Here is a 17,192-nt window from a genome sequence, read left to right as displayed (position 1 = left end):
CTCTGTTTTCCCCTCTCCTGTTTCTGCAGCTCTTGGAAATTATTGTGTAATGTGTCCCCTGCAACAGGAGTTCCCCGGTTATTGAACACTCTGTTATTTGGCTTAGTTCTCACAGTAATCTCTATTTGACTAATTTGAACATTAACCGGGACCATAGACTAAAAGTCGGAAATGGCGGCCACGAAGGAGCTACGGTGCTGAAGCCAGAGGGCACTTCTCCTTAGCTTGCCTCAGCATTATTTTGCTTTTCGAAATGTCTGTGCCTCCAATTGCAAGGGCTTCCTATAGGTACTCTTTCTTATAGCTGCTGTATTGCCATTTGCTTTGCCTGTCGGTGATTGCTCTCCAATGCAAAATTCATATGTGCGTGGCATACATGTGCTGCTGGGGCTCGTGAAATTTGGAGGCAGCAGCATTTAGGGATCTTGAGGTCTGCGAAGTAACGGCCCAAGAGAGCTTTTTTGGAAAAAAAGAGGTAAAGCTGATTGCTGAGGTGCAGAACGGGAGAGCAGGCTGGTAGAAAGAAGATGGAAAGGGAGTCTATGAGCGGTTTGGTTTTGGCTTACAGGGAAGGGAGCCTAGGAATCATTTATTTGTGGATCATGAGGAGAGAGACTGGGACAGATAGAGGAGAGAGGCTGCAGCGTGTTATTCTGAGCAAGGAAAAAGAGTGTCCAAATGTGAGAGAGTCCAAGTTTTTGGTCAAGGATTGGGAAAACAGCCCAGACTGACCCTCACAGCTTTGTGTGCAAGACCAATACTAGGAAACAGCGCTTAATGAGATGTGGCTTAATTTTAGATGTGACTTGTTAATACGTTGTTTCTTGTGTGCTGCAGAGGAGATGCTTGGCCAAAATCAAGGAGAACATTTCTGTACATTCCTACTTCTTTGTGAATTAGAGGATTCCTCAGCATTTCTTTCTGCGTGGTGTTTGTGTTGCAGGAGTAGGAGATGAGGAGAGATCTACTGATGTGGAGTCCTCGGCAGTTAGCCACAGATTGCAACGCCTGATGTTGCAGAATCCATTTCAGCTCACAAAGGGTAGTTGCACAATCTGATTAAAACCTAGACATGGGCATCAGGTTACCTGATAATACCAGTTGTTTAACGGTCTCTGGAAGTCTTATTCTGCCCTTCTTCTACCAACTCCTGCAGCTGCTATTGGCGACCTCCAGGGAGCAAATGAGTGATCCGGGGAGGGAAATAATTAAAAAAAAAAAAAAAGGGGGGGGGTGGGAAAAAAGAAAAAAAAAAAGAAAAAAGGAAAAAAAAAGGAAAAAGAAAAAAAGGGGGAGTGGGGGGGCAAAAGTCCTGCTAGCTAGCTAACCTGTGCTCTGTGTTTCCAATTAGTCTGCTCTATGTTCATTCTTATGTTACCGACTGACTGTCAGATAGGAATCTGAAGCGGGCCTCAGTAGGGCTTTACGCAAATTCAGGAGACCAAGGCCATGACAGAAAGGGACTCCTCTGGGTGCAGCTATCGCTAACGAAATGCTTCTAACAGCCTGTCCCTGGAATATGAGTGCGATGTAGCGTTGCCCTAATGGACCTACCAACACTTGGAGACTAATAGTAGCCGCATGGAAGACTTACTCATGGCTCAGAAAAGCCTTCCAAAAATATTTTGGCCGTGTTAATTTCTCTGGACTCTGAAAGAAATAGTTTTGTTTATTTTAGTATATTACTGTGGCTTAGCACACAGCTTGACACTGAAATCTTGTAAGAGAAAACCGCTTTAGATTATTTTTTTTTCATCCTTGAGAGTTGTCGTTTGAAAACTCAAAAGAATAAAGTCCAATTAGCTGCATTCTTTCTTTTTTTTCTTTTTCTGAGTGGGAGCCCATGGATAATCCATGATAATTTGTTGTGATTAAGCTGGTTATATGGACTAGTGACATTCCGAATCAGCTGTGAAAGCCCTGAGCGCACGGTTCTAGGAACACCGTGTGTACCTTTTTTGTAAAGGTAGTATTGACGTGAAAGCACTTGCATTAATATCCCAGCTGCTTATCCAGGAACAAATCGCTTAACATCTTTCTGCCATAGTTGCTCATGTGTGAAGTGGGAGTAGTGTCTCTTTCTGCTCACCATACTTGATATGTCTTATTATTGTAACCTTATCTGTCAAGGACCATCCCTTCGAATATATGTGGGTCAGCCTTTGCTTGGGGACCGAGTGGACTCAAGTAATAATAATGATGATGACTTCCAGGACCTGAACTCCAATGAGAAAAGTTAAGTTATAAATGGAAGTGAGACTATCAGTTTGGTTTGGCTCCTCTGTTGCCTACACCATCAAATATTAGCTGGAAGTCTCTGCTTGAGAAAGGCCTGCTCCCTAAATGCCAAGGATGCTATAGATCAGCAATAAGCATATGAGAAAGAGGCTCTTTGCATCCTCCTGACAGCACTCTTCCTGGTACAAGCATCCTACCTGCCAAATTCAACACCGAAATTAGCACAGGTAAAAGCACACCTCTACTATATTTCTACTTGCAAAAGTGTAAATATTAAAGCTCTTGGGAACTTGAGGCAGGCAGCAATTGACAGCTCTGCCCCAGACAAAATTTGCAACCCAAATCAACAAGGCGGGTAGTGCCAGCAGATCGGATGACGATCTCAGCCTGCTAGCTGCAGGTTTTAGGTTTACACTGCTCAGAGCATTGAGTATCCAAAGCATTTGTAACAGGTTATACATGACCTTTGCTGCTACTGGACAGGCGCTGCTGTCGCCTCTTGTTTTGAGCATTGAGGTTGCGTCTGAGGGAATAACGTCAAAGACGGGAAGAGTCAGGATGTGTTTCTGAAGGACTAATTGGATGTGCTTTATTAAAATGCATCTTGCCTGACCTCTCTGAATGAAATGAGAAAGAGTGGAAATATGCTTAGTGTAGCATGTAGAGTACTACATCAAGTAGTATTTAGAAATAGCGAGTTGAATATTTTCAACATGAGGTTATTTTTAAAATCACATTCTGCTTATGCTAGAATTCCTAAGGTTTATCCTGCCATTTTGAAATCTTCTAACCCGTGCTCAGTGCTGCAAGGTAATATGTAAACTGTGCAAATGAGACAAGGAAACAGTTATTCTCAACTACGGCTTGGTTTTAATGCGAGTTGTTCAGTGTCAGTTCAGGAAGGCCACAGCCAACAAGTCCTCTGCGTGGCGTAATATTCCTGTTCCAAGGATACTATCCCACCACAGGCACCTCACTGCTAGAAAAGCATCAGCATATTGAAGTAGTCCAATGAAGGAAAAAACCCCAAAACAATCAAAAAACAAATACAGGGCATTTGGTGGTTGAATAGGCTCAGTCTACAGAATGATTAAAAAGTCTTGAACATTCAGTTTAGTTGTGTTAAGCAAGGGATGATGCTACAGTCTGATGCATATTTGAAAGGCATACATTTGTTTTGTACCTTCTATGTTCTCCTTCTGCCTTGTATACACCAGGATAGATTTCTGTCTATCAGCATAAGACGGTAAATAAATTGCACTTGTCTAACTTATACTGCTTCACCATTTTGTGCTGAACTCAGTGACTCTCTGAACTCCAGAAGAGAATTCTGGCAAATATTTTCTGAGTGTCGTAGCTCTGTGCTGTAGCCTATGAGTATGGGGAGGATGATCTAATTCAAGGCAAGCTGGAAATGATAGAACCTGTCTCTTGGGCAGGTGTAGTTTGGTGGAAAATTTCACTTTGTTTCTACACCTTGTTTAAATTTTACGCAATGTATACCTGGCCCATAGTTTTTTTTCCCTTTGTCTTCTAAAAAGTGTGCAGGAAGAAAAAAGTGTGATGGGTTTTGCTTGATTTAAGTATTTTTTTTTTTAAAGGAAACATTTTACATTACAACAAGGAGGTAAAAGGTAAATACCAACTCAGTAGCCCTAAATTTGATGGAATAAGAATGTCTTTCTTGTTCAAGCATTTCTTGTGTTCTACAAACTTGGTGGGCTTTGCTGCTGTTTTTCTTTTTTGGAGGCTTATTTTAAAGTAACGACCAAACCTCCCAAAAAAGGGCCTGATTCTGTTTGCTCACGTCAGTGGTGGAAGAAGCAGGCCCTAGGAGACATGCTGCTTGTTTGCAACAGATGCCACTTTTAAAGCTTCTGACTTTCCCAGTAGGACAAGCTGCAAGAGCTGTGTTGGCTGGATATAAGAAAAGACTTCATATCTTGTTTTAATTTGGTCCCTCATTTTATCAAAGCAGAAAATTCACTCCTGCATTGACAATACAGGCTGAAACTAGCAGTGCGGCAAATGGCACCCCTTACACAGGAAAGGGTGGTATTAAAATAATACGGTACCCATATATGACAAGAAAAAAATCTGTATGTTGATAAAGCACATTGTATAAGTGTTTGGGTTTTTGAGGCCTATATTGATGCATATAGTAATGTTGGCGATGCACTGCGTGAAAGTGAGGAACAGGGATGAAGGGTTCATTGTGGTGATGGACTACAAATTCAACACTGTCCATTTATGAAAAACAGCCACCCTCCCAAGGAGTGCACTCACCTGACTCTTTCCCCCTTGCGTGATGAATGTGCAGCACAGAGCCTTGTTTCAAGAACATGTATACGCTTTCTGTCCAGCAGGACAGGAGATCTGCAGGTTCATTTTCTCTTAAGCATGGTCTTGTGGGAGGTGTTGTCAGTGCTGGAGCGCGCTGGTGCAGAACAGCAGGGCTTCTGAGTGTGTGCCCTGTCTCTACAGCAATCACGGCAGCGGTGATCTGCTCTTGTTGAATACTTTGAAACCCCAGTGGGGTCATTGAAAAGAATAGTGTGCTGGTGGACATTTCAGAGGCAAGTGCTCTGAAACAGCTGAATTGCACTCGTCAAGTCATACAAACCAACAAATTTATAAGCCTAATCCCAGAGCGCTTTTGACTCATTGACTGACAGTCTGTACAGCAGAAGAAAAGACCTATGTTTAAATGCTTGCTATCTTGATTTTTTAAAAAAATATGCAATTATAAATACACATATATACATTCTCTTTGCATTTGCCTAAACATGGTGTAAGAATGTCCATATTTTTTTTCAAGTCAAAGGTCCCTTTGATGACTTATTCTCCCACTGAGATTGAGTATCTTATAATATGGTGAGTATGTTCTAGGAGACGGAAAATAAGACTAGGAATGATTTATGTTAATGTAGTGCTTAAAGGCCAGGGTACCGTTGTTGTAGGTATTGTAATAACTTCAAGCTGTTACTTTATCAATCAGTTAAGCTGTTGTCAAGGTGATACCTGAAAATTCTTAAGTTCTAAGTCCAAAACATCACCCCAGATTCAAAGATTTCAGTATAATAGATCCTATACTTCAAATTTAACATCTGTATGTGTGAAGATGTGAGTATCTTCACAGCATAGCATTTCTTCTGGGTGATGCATTAAGGTACTTTAAAGATACATAACAACTCTGTATCGGAATTTTCCCAATGCGTTATTCAGAGTTTTCATATTCATTAATTGCATCAGGTTATTGATCTGCTTTATGGGCTCACTGTTGGTTTGTAAAACCTCCATTTTCTTAATTATTAACTTTTGCAGCATTCCTATGGAGAAGGGAAATGCTTTGTCTCTTATTTTCTAAGGAAAAACAGATTCCAGAAGATGTGGTTTTCCAAAGCTTGCTCGTAGTGTGACACCAAGCTCTTGAAGGGATCGCAGACATGGAGTGAGAATTGCAGGGGAGCTGGGTCCTCTCCACTGTTCTGCCAAGCAAGCAGCTTTGTGTCTCTCCTGGTTCCTAAATATCTTTAGCAGTGTGGCCCCAAAAGATTGATAGACATCTTCAAAGGCATTTTGGTGCCTTGCTCTCACTGAAATAAAGCAGGAGCGAATCAGTGAGCTACCAGAAAGGATCTGGGCTCAAGTGACGTGCTAAAAATTGCACAGGAAGTCTGTGGCAGAGCCTCGGATTGATTCCATATCTCCTCGGTCTCAGCATAGGGCATCCCACAAACCATGTGTGTTAAAGATTTATCAGCTGTTGTTCAGTGTTGCTAAAGACAGGAAGAATGCTCTCCTCCTCTCTCCAGATGGGTAGGCTTGCTGTATTTTAACTGCTTTTCTAAACTTGTGGAGCTTTCATGGTAGACATGGGGTGGTATATTTTTTTATGACAATTCTGCAGTTGGCACCGTAGTCCCTTGACTTGGTGAGTCCTGTTTTGAGCATATTTCTATGTCCAGGCACTTAACTCCCACACTGAACTGTTTTACAAAAGGGACGCTTTCTGCATAACGGTGCGGAAAAGCTGTCAAGACAACAGAGTTCATAAGATGACCTTGCAAAAATATTCAGAGGAATAGGCTTTAACTTAGGCTTATCACTGACTTTACAACATCTTGTCTTCTGCTGGCGGGCAGGTCTGTCTTATCTTCTTCCGTAGCAATGGACTGTGTTTGGATGGATTTATGGATTTAGGTCCTCGTACTCTGAGAGAAGACCTAAATGTTTTTCCAGCATTAAGTGCCTATATCATGCAGAAAGACAGTTCTTGAGGGCATAAGTTTTTGATTGAGCTAAACCTCCCTAACTATAATCCTTCCATGTTCTTCTGAATTCCAGCTGATGAATCATCCTGCAGAGCTCAGTCAGGACAGTCCACTTTCCTTCTGATTCTTATTGTATCTGTCCCAAAGAAGTTGAGTCACCCTCTTGTAATGTTTGGGTTTTTGTTGTGTTTTGTATATTTTGGCTACCCCCAAGAAAAGGAGGCCTGTCTGATTTCATTCTGACGTTTCTTTGACCACAACATGGCATAGTTGTGCGTTTTGCCTTGGTCTTCCTATGAATGTTTTTAATGGCACAGCTTTCTTGTTGCAAGTTCAGATTTCAGCAGCATGGACTGGATGGCACATGATGAAGGGATAAAGCTTCCCCGTAGTGGCATTTTTATAAGTCTATCTCTTAGGTAAAACCTCTAAATCTTGGCAATCTCTTTAGAGCATATGCTCTGCTATTAAACACAAGCTCCATGCTCCCCAGAGTGGACTGCAGCCGATATGGTTGGGTAGGTAATAAGATACTGCTGATACATTTCAGAGCAAGGTGCACTTTTACTTTATTTATGAAGATAGACATGCTGGTCGAGGGCTTAATCACAGCTGATAAATCATTTTAAGAAAGCCTATTAGAACCATATGCTGATTCTTTGCATTAATATGGTGTGTCTGTTTCTAGTCTAATAAGGCAGGGTCTCTTCCCCCTCTCCCTTCCCCCTGCCTGGTGTGCGAACTATTTATCTGTTTAAGTGATATTGCTTGCTTGGGGGCATTTCCCTCTTTAAGAGGTATCATTAATAAAGCAAGGTGAACAGAGGAGAGAGGGATTCTCGCTCTCCAGAGTGAGTGAAGTTGCGCATTTTTGGTCACCTTTGTTGAGATGGAATTGAAGAGCAAAGGTCCAAAAGCTGAGACGAGGAAACCTATCGGTTAAAGACTGGAGAACCATGGCATGGCCTTCACGGCAGCATAAGGTTGTCATTTTGGCCCAGGTGGTTACAATCCTGGAGCCCGAGAGCCGCGAGGGGGTGGGTACGCTGACATTTCGGTTACCTCACTTTTCCCTCGCTCAGAGAGGGCTGCTGCAGGAACAGGTTCCACGGCCATCTAATGAGATCCACATTGGTGAAGTTATCCCGTGCCAAGTCCTATTTATCATTAATTGGTGGGTTCGCTTGCAGATCTTTCGTATTATTTGCTGATTATACCCCTACACATTTTATTATCTTGCCAAAATTCAAATGCTAATAATTTCTTGATTTATTGTTTGTTTATAACTCTGTCTACTGCCTAAATGGATGTAGTTAGAAGATTTCAAAACAGCAACTGCTCTTATGCTGACTGGGTTTCTTTCACGTTTTGCACATGGCAGTCGTCTATTTATAAACCTCCGTAGGGACTCCTAAACCTTTACAGTTGGGTTCCTCCCACCATTTCAACCCCCTTTCTCCCTTGCTTCCCCAAGGCAGTCTTTTTTTTTTGGCATGAAGACAATGATGGTGATTGTTATGTGGAGAAAATGTCCACAAGTCATGAACCGTGGGTAAGGATTTTTAATTTGTACTGCAAGCAAAATAAATTGGAAATTAGAGACATCCATGAGAGTAAGGGTATTTTCACCATAAGGTAGGAGAGCTGATCTGAGTTGCTGGTATTCTTAAGTCTTACAAAATGTGAAACTGAAAAACTGAAAACTTGGTTGACGCCCGTTGTGTGCACTCTGTGGCATGACCCATTTCCAGCACTGTACCAAATTACTGTATTTCTAAAAGCCCCCAAAGTTAACTGTTAAATCGGAAGTACTTTGGAGTAACAGAAGGAATAGTGGAGAGGAGAAAGAAGCCAGAGCAACTGAGCACGTGCCATGGCAGTTAATGAACGCTACAGTTGGATGTATAGCCTCATACATCTCTGGGGCAGTTCCATTGACTTTAATGGAATTTAAATTTTTAGCCTATTACAACTAGGCAAAGATCTGAAGGGAGAAAAGCCTTTGCTCAGAGACTAGAAAGAAAACCAAACTGTGGTCATGAAGTGATGTGAAGTATCTGGGTACTTGTTGATGTCCTGATGATACGTAAAAATAGAGCCTTTAAAAAAACATACTGGGGAGGAAAAAAAAAAAAAGAGTACATTTTAACCGTTTCCGTATTTTAGTTTCTCTCTCACATGCTTCTCTACAGAAGTTGCCGACTCCACTCTTATCAAATAAATATCAGCTTGCTTTCTTCCCTGAAGTGTGAGTAAACTGCGTGTGGCTCGGTCTGGTCCCTGGGAAGGGAACAGACATGGGTTCGCCATGTGAATGTACATGTCAAAGTGCAGCTCTGCCAGCCAGTCTGGGGCTGGGTGGGGAGAGACACGGGGAGAATGAACTCAGTGTTACAAACCGTCTCTTTTGAATTTCTACAACCTATTAGTCACAGCAAGCTGCCCTTATTGATTTTGGTAAGAGAGGTCACTTTTAATCCTCTAAAGTGGAGAGAGCTGCATGCACTCTCCATGGCATGACATTAAAATTGACACAGCTCTGCATCAGTTCTATGAAAATGCCCTAAACCTCCTAGATGGATTATTGCCTCGCCTTTCAATGGATACAAGCTGCTAACCAGAGCACGCTAACCTAGATTAGGTGTAAAAGCTTTAAAATACTTGATAAGGAAAGCACAGCCAAAAGAAGCTAGAAAATATGTGAGCAGACTAAAAAAAGCTGCCCTTGCAGAAATAGGCCATTAGTCTTAAGAAACTTCATTTTCTCCTTTTTTAAAAATTAAAAAAATCAAACCAGAGGAGTTGAGATTATCATATGAAAGAACAAACAAAAGCTGACCTTACTCTATGATTATGAGGAAAGCTTTATTCTGGCTTATGGCCCTTGCTAGTTTTGTTTATGTTCTTTAGAGAACTAAGTCTTTGAATACAATTAGAATAGTCCGACTCGAATCTTAAGTGTGCTTCAAAATAAACAGCAGAGGTGAACTCTCAGCAGTTTTCTTTTCATCTTTGTTATCCTTCCCCTGACCCGTTTTTCCTGCCTAATGATCATTTGTGGCATACTATTATTTAGAGAAGTCTTCTTGATGGAAAAATGTGCTTAATGGGGATAGGAAAATTGTTGTGAGCCTGGAGAAGTTTTGTGTATTTTTTTTTTTTTTCTGTGGAATTCCAGAAAATGACTACTGCCTCTTTTGATTTTATGCTGGATTTTATTTGGAAATTTGTTTTCTGAAGGTCTCGCTGATTTTTTCTGTGAGTCTCAGTAAAAATGTACAATGTAATGTTTAGGGAAATTTGTTGGCTTGTCATGTAAGCCCTTGTGTTCTCCCTTTTCATTAGTTGTAGCTTGCTCCAATATTTCTTATTAAAGGCTAGAAATTCCCTTTCTAAATAAAAGACATCTGCAAGAGGAACTGCAGTAAAAGAAACCATGTTAATGTTAAACTCTAAGCTGTGTAGCCTGTAAGTGTAATGCGCGTGATGATGGAGGTGCTTGATTTCCATGCCAGAGCACCTTTCAATAAGCTAAAAGTACTCTACAGTTGTTAGTTGAGTAGATTTCACCTCCTTCTCGACAAAGATTAAAGTATGTATGTGTCTGTGTGGGCACCGTGGCTTCCCCTCCTACAGTAAGAGAGATTTGCTCTTCCTGCTCTTCCTCCCTCACCTGAGATGGGGGGTGGTATTATCTCCTTATTTGTGGACTTATCAAGACAGGGAAATTCAAAGTGGGCGTGGAAAGGGAGCTGGCTTTTGGCTTCCCCACTCTCAGTAAGAAATGGTGCAGTAGTGGCACCTGGAAGAAAAGGTAAAAGCTGCCCTATCTGTGGATTGTGTGTGCTTCTATCTGTCACTTTATTTTTGCCCCAGTACTGCTCGCTCTTTCCCTATCATGGGAGAAAGAAAAATAAGATATGTTGCCAGTCCCTCCTTCTTTGTGTTGGAAGAGTCCTCCCTGATGTAAGGGATAGAGAGGAGAGAGAAAGGAGATGATGGGAAAGTGTGGGTTGATGAAGGGAAGGAAGGAATGAAAGGAAGAAAAGTATCTTTCACTTTTACTTATATGAAGGACTTATTCCCGGGTCAGACTTGGTGGGGAAAATGGAAAGGAACATTCACATGGAAGAAGAGGAAAAGCAATATTAATCAGACGTGGAGAAAGCTGAGTGATACTGTGAGGCTGTACAAAGCAAAGAGAAAGAAAGCAAACGAGAAAGAAAGAAAGAAAGAGAAAGAAAGAACAGCACTTATATGAGGCAGACATTAAAAAGGCAGTTTTTGTTTTCTGAGAACTGGGGTATTAAAATATTCCTGTGATGTACTTGTTAGCAGAATTGGATGAGCAGAGATAGAGGAATGTGAAAAATATAATTTCCTTTTCTGTCCCCCCACTGCCCTCCCCAGAAAAAAAAAAAAAGAAAGAAAAAAAAAAGAAGAAAGAAACTTTGCTTCAGGGAAACTGAGTTAGTTTCTCGGCTTAATGTTGAATTGAGATGTGAAGGGATGTGTCTGTACAAGAGAAGAGGAGAGATGGAGATGCTCGGTTGGTGTTAGGTATTAGAATAGTTTTTCCCTGAAAAAGAGGAAGGGAGAGTAAGCCTGGATGCTGTTGATTTTGCTTTCAGTGGTCTTTATAAAATATTCTTTCTCTCATCACACTCCATTTCTTATCTCTGAGATTTACGTGTATCTTGCTTGGGATGTATAGATCTATGGTAAGGCCTGTTTCTCTAATGACAAGTAGTTACCATAGTTCTCTCCCATTTATGCTATTTATTTTTTTTTTTCAATACACTAAAGTCATGCAAGTGTAAATGCCAACATATATATTTCAGGAAAACCAGGAAAGCTATTAAGTGTATTACACCTCTGCACATAAGTTCTTATTTTGTGGATTATTGTTTGGCTGGAATCTTTTTCAGGTACAGTTCTCTTATCCCGATTTCTTTTCTTTGCTTCATCCATCTCAGCCAGTTAAATGTGTATATAACCGATTTTTCTGAAATGGGGCCAAAGTCCGTGTACTTCAATAGCTCTTAAACATGTGGTTAACTTCAAGCATGTGTGTAGAGGTTTGCTGAATAGAGATAGTTTGCTGAATCAGGACTTCCCAACACTAAGATCTTAAATTGCAAACAATCCTCTATTTTAATGTATTTTAACTACTGCCTCCCATGGACTATAGGTAACCGTTGTTACTTGAGTCTTGCAGGTGAAGAAAGTTGTAGTTGGTTGAACAGCAATTTAAGGGTAAAAACAATCTTTCCAATACCCTGCTGTGGCAACTATTTTTTTACTTCCTCCTAATAACTTACTTAATTATGTTACATGAAAAGGAATAATGATTGGAATTTCATGTTATGATTAAAAACTTATTTTTCTGGATGAATAAAAAAGATCTGTTACTTTAAAAAAAAGTTAATTTGTTATAGCTTTTTTCATTTTTTTCCCCCTGGGATTTCTGTACTTTCTAACAAAAAGTGGTGCTAAGATGGTAGTATATGTATGCCATTATTGACCAAGTAAACATGAGGCACCTATCCAGTCTTCTGTATACATAAATTTGTGTGACTTCTTGAGAAAGTACTTTTAAAGAACAATAAAAATGGAAGAAAAAACCAACCAACCCAAAAAAATCCAGTTGCTTTTCTCCTTCACTTGCACCCTTCTGTGTGCAGGAATAAATGGGGTAGAGCTGCCTGCCCCGTGTTGTTTTGGTTTTCTCCATCCTGGATCACAGGTAGGGTGGGGTGGAAAGTAAGTTCCACAGAGCAAATGCATCTGTTGGAAGGTGCAGGCAAGGGGAAATGGGCAGTGAGGGAAATGTGCCTTTCAAAATACTACTTTAATATGCTATTAGTGATGGAGTGCTCAAATACCCTTCTTGATGACAGTCGGGGAAGGAAAAACACATATTTTACTATTGTAGTTGATAAACTTGGTACAGTGTTTTAAAACAAAGTGCTCTTCCCTTGTTTTTACGTAAGGTGGTAAGTCTTAAAAATATAATTGGGCTTTCCCCTTCTTTTCTTACTACTGCTTTTCAGTCTTCACTTCCTCACATTCCATCTTCAAACCAGCTAATCTGTGTCCCCTTCTTCTTGAATTGCATTATCCTGACAACAGAGCAGTGAAAAGAGCCGAGACTGCAGGACTTCGAACAATGCCGGAGGGCCCCAGGAACAGGAATGCCCTGAAAAAAATGTGCTCCCATCCAGCTGCCCTTCATATTGTTGTCTCCCTATCCAATTTACTAGAGAATTTCCCACTGGCTCTTGGCTCATTCCCAAATGAGAATGTAATCTTTTAAAGATTACACTGCATAATGGAGGGACAAGGAGCTCTTTATTAACTGGGATGGGGAGTCACTTGCTATTAGGCAAGGGAGAGAGGGACGGGCTGTAGTAGTGTTTTGTGAGCTCTGCTTTCTGCCCTTTCTTGTCTCCGCAGCGATAGGACGGCAGGTTGGGAGTGGGAAACCGCTGCAGCCGCACTGTAGCAAAAGAAATAATTCAATGTAGGTTATGATTATGGCAATTACTTTTATAACATGAGGGATTATACCATAACTATTATATTGCCAACAAGATTAAATTACTAGCCTAATACCACAGCATGTTTTTCCAAGAAAAGGAAAAAATCTCTGCTTGTTCCAGAGTTGATGAATTCAAGGACTATTAATACAGTGTGAAAGAGCTGAGCAGCTAAGGAACCTAATGTGCTTTCTGTACAGATGTTGTCTGGATCAGATCCCTGTCACTTTGACTTCCATGCCAGCAAGACACCCTCACCCCTTTTAGGATGTAGAGCAATGTGGTACTCTGGTAATTTTAAATGCTCCTTCTCTCTCCTGTCAAGCAGATAAGCTTCTGCCAGTTATAGTTAATAAAGAGATAACCAGAAGTTATACTTGCAATGGAGAAATTTTTAAAACTTCAAAAAGGGACCAGATTTGCTCATGTAAACCCATCGAACTGATTGGAAAGCTCCAGTTTAAAAATATTTTTATAGTGCACTCTCCTTTTACTACATCTTTTGAAAATGTTGCTTGATACAGAGGATATCTGTATCTTAAACGAGGTAATCTTAGGTCACCTCTAGCATGAGGTCAGTTTTGCTGGAGTTGTTGGAGTGTGATTTTTGCCTGCATGCATAGCAACGTCAGATGAGACTGTCATATGGATAGTACAGATATCGCCTTGTATAGACTGTTCATGATAGGAGTATAAGCTAAGTTAATTATGCAGGAAGAGCAGTTTCCTTTTGTTCATCAGCTGGAAAATGAGTAGAAAATTAAATTTTGGAGAGTTCAGAAATATATCACGTGTTGATCATTACCAGCAAATTAACTGGCTTCATGGAAAAGCCAGTTCTTATTCTGAAGAGAAATGTAGGTGAACGATATCATTTTACAAATATTTTAATTAATTTTTTACATGCTGTGTGCTGAATGATATCTTAAGCAGTTGGTTTCAGTTTTGTTATATGTACATTTAAGTCCTCTCATACTGTTGTGCCTTATGAAAATACCTGTTATCACACAAAACTATTTGATGCATTCGGAAAGATTGGACATGTGTTTGTAAAGCAACCTTTTCTTCTTCCTTTTCTAGTGAAGAACTGGAGTTACGGATTACAAATTGAAGTGAAATGGGAACACATTATCGTTGTTTTTGGCAGAATATAAAACCTCTGAATGGCAGGCTGTACCTTTTTTTTTTTTTTTTCCTTCCTTCCTGCTGAGTCTTTAGTGTACAGAAGAGGAAGTGAATCTGATTTCGTGGTGAATCCTTCTGTCTTGTAGATTGCAGATCTGATGAGTGCCACGTATGTTTGCCTCCATTACCTAGGCTCTTTGCTTTTTAACCTTGCTATTCATCTGAGCTTGAAAGAGAGAGCAAAAGATGCTCCCGGTTATCTTCTGGTCTTGAGAGCACTGTGTCCTGTTAAGAAGCTGGTATTGAAAGTTGTTTTCATAATTTCTTGGTGGTGTCTAACCAGGCCGATGAGGTTATACCTCTATTTGCTAACTGCAAAGCATCTTTTTTTTCAGATGAGGGTATCTTTCCATTCCCTCCCTTGGCTTATATCACTTTCAGTGATAATACAGTTCCTACGTTCCAAGAGAAACATCCTGTATTAATCTTCTCCAAAGGCTTTGTAGGTTTGCCCCTGGTGCATCAGATCCTCAGTGGCAGGAACAGTTGCACAAGGAATCAACTTGTTTTCTTATGTCTCCTCTTCCCAGGCATCTTATTAAGTCTTCAGTTGCTGCTTACTTTTAGAAAGAAGGTGAAAAAGCCAGGGGTCAGTACGGGTTTATGGCACATTTGCCAATAGGTTGCAAAATGCTGGATCCTCATAGTGGCATATGTGCCCACCAGGCAAGTGTTACCTTTCCGAAACTGTGTGGACAGAATCATAACCCATGGAAAGGGGCCGACCAGATGCCTGAGGGCCATACTTCGAGCTGTCACAGGAGTTTCACCAGTTCTTGCTGTTCATCGGCTTTCCTGACCTCTGTGCACCACGTGCTTAAGCACCTTCTTAAAAGTCAGGCTGTGGCTCAGGGCATTAACTGCAGGCTGTAGTGCAACATGATCTGCTGGAAATAGTAAAGTCAGGGATACAGATTTGTGTGGACTTCTGTGTGTGCCCTCTCACTGTTAATAGGTAATAAAACACTAACGTTCCAGTGTGACGGGGTTTGGGGGTTTTTTTTTGTGTGACCCTGTGTTTAACTGCCATAAAGACACAGGTGTAAAAATTTTGAAGTTCTATGAGAAGTACTGTAATACCACCTAGAAATGCTGGTATGTTCAGAAGCTCTTGCAGTAAAGTTTGGGTGGTTTTCTTGATAATGTTGATCCTAGAGCATAAACTGGATTGAATATAATTCTCTTCTCTCTTTCTCTCTTTCTCTCTTTCTCTCTTTCTCTCTTTCTCTCTTTCTCCTCTCTTTCTCTCTTTCTCTCTTTCTCTCTTTCTCTCTTTCTCTCTCTTTCTCTCTTTCTCTCTTTCTCTCTTTCTCTCTTCTTTTCTGCAAACATCCCAGTGGAATTATTTTTAGAGCCAATGGGAAATTTCTGTAAGACCTTCTCGTAAGCCACGTTTTTGTTTTTTTCTTGTTTTCCTGATGACCTGTAACTTCCCTAAGTGTCGTCTTAACACTTTGAAAACTTGTTGTGTTTTTATGTCAGTGATGTTGAAATCAGTTTCAAAACCACACCCAGAACTTTATTTACCAAAATATTTAGCTTTCAAGGTAGCCTGGCCCTAGACTGAGCACATCTGAGTTAAAGTAGCCAAACAAGTTTGCTTCTTTTTATCTTCTCTGACATGCGACTGGCCATGCGAATACTCTTAGCTTGCCCTAAATATTATGGATGGAGGGAGAGAAGCATGTAAAGGTCATTACTGTGGTTTACTTGATGGACGGTAGTTTATTATAAACTGAGGTGACTCAATTGTTTTTGATACTCTGTTTATCATATCTCAACTGAAAGATGTTAGGGGAAGCTTCTGATCTTTCCAGCAGTTAGAAGAGCCACATCTCGTGAGACATTTTTTTTCTCCATGATACAATATGGACTGTAAACTGCCTGCATGAAGCATCATATTGGCTACATGTTTGTAGAAGACCAAGGTTTTGATCGCATCTTTAAGTAATACTGTAGTGCACATAACTCCTAAATTATGAACCTTATTTTAACATTGAATCTTTTCAGCTGGATGATTTTTTGTTGCTTTAAAACAATACGTATTTTTGTAATACATGAGTGTAACATAGAAAACGTATTGCAGTTCCTTTCGATGATTTTTTTGTTGCTTGATATAGTGACATGGCACTAGCATCTAGCAAGCAAATACATTCCTGTGGTGTTTTCAAAAGCATATAAGAAACCATATGTTTTCATAGGAAAACAGCTGTTGCCAAGCGTATGCTTTCTTAGATAGAGTGACAGTTATTAAAAGGGCAAGGTAGGACAACGGCTTGTCTTTTAAGTTGAATAAAGCTGGCAATAACTGTCGCTTTGAATGTGCAGTGGCGCTGCCTGTAGATATTGCCATGTAGACTTGTAACCGGAGGGGAAGAGAGGGGGAGAGAGAGATTAACGTCCATAGTCTGCAGCTTGGAAGAGACAATATAAATCTCTGTCCTGCTTTGAGCTGTGAATGCCTCTGTAGGAGTTATAGTAACAGACAAATTAGCATAATGTAATTGGCTGGCAAGGTCAGCCCCTCTCCAGGAGCATTAGCAATGTTTACTGTAAGAAGAGACAGACCAAGTATTGTAGGGTAGTACGTTGTCTGTCCTTTTTGAAGAAAGAGTAATCATTTTGGCCTCCCTACATCACAGGCTCTTTACCATATCTTATTAAAATTCAGACTATCATATTGCTGCCTTAAAGCAAATAATCTCAAAGAACAAAGAATATTCTTTAGTATCACACAAATCTTCATTCATTTTTTTTGCCTTGAATCTCATTGAGTTTACATCTTTTTTTTTTCTCTTTCTCTCTCTTCTCTCTCTCTTTCTCTCTTTCTCTCTTTCTCTCTTTCTTTCTCTTCTCCTTCTCTCTTTCTCTCTTTCTCTCTTTCTCTCTCTTTCTCTCTCTTTCTCTCTCTTTCTCTCTCTTTCTTTGTTGAATAGCTTTTCTCTGAATGCTAAAC

The 17,192-nt window shown here is 40.4% G+C and overlaps 1 protein-coding gene across 3 annotated transcripts in view; it reads left to right on the top strand.

The window, feature by feature from the left end:
• The window catches only part of CREB5 (cAMP responsive element binding protein 5), a 261,442-nt gene that overhangs the window by 56,651 nt on the left and 187,599 nt on the right, over positions 1–17,192 (top strand). The gene's annotated exons all lie outside the window — the stretch shown is intronic.

This window comes from Rissa tridactyla, chromosome 2, assembly GCF_028500815.1.
Source record: "Rissa tridactyla isolate bRisTri1 chromosome 2, bRisTri1.patW.cur.20221130, whole genome shotgun sequence".
Classification (NCBI taxonomy): Eukaryota; Metazoa; Chordata; class Aves; order Charadriiformes; family Laridae; genus Rissa; species Rissa tridactyla.
This window is presented reverse-complemented; position numbering and strand designations above follow the sequence as displayed.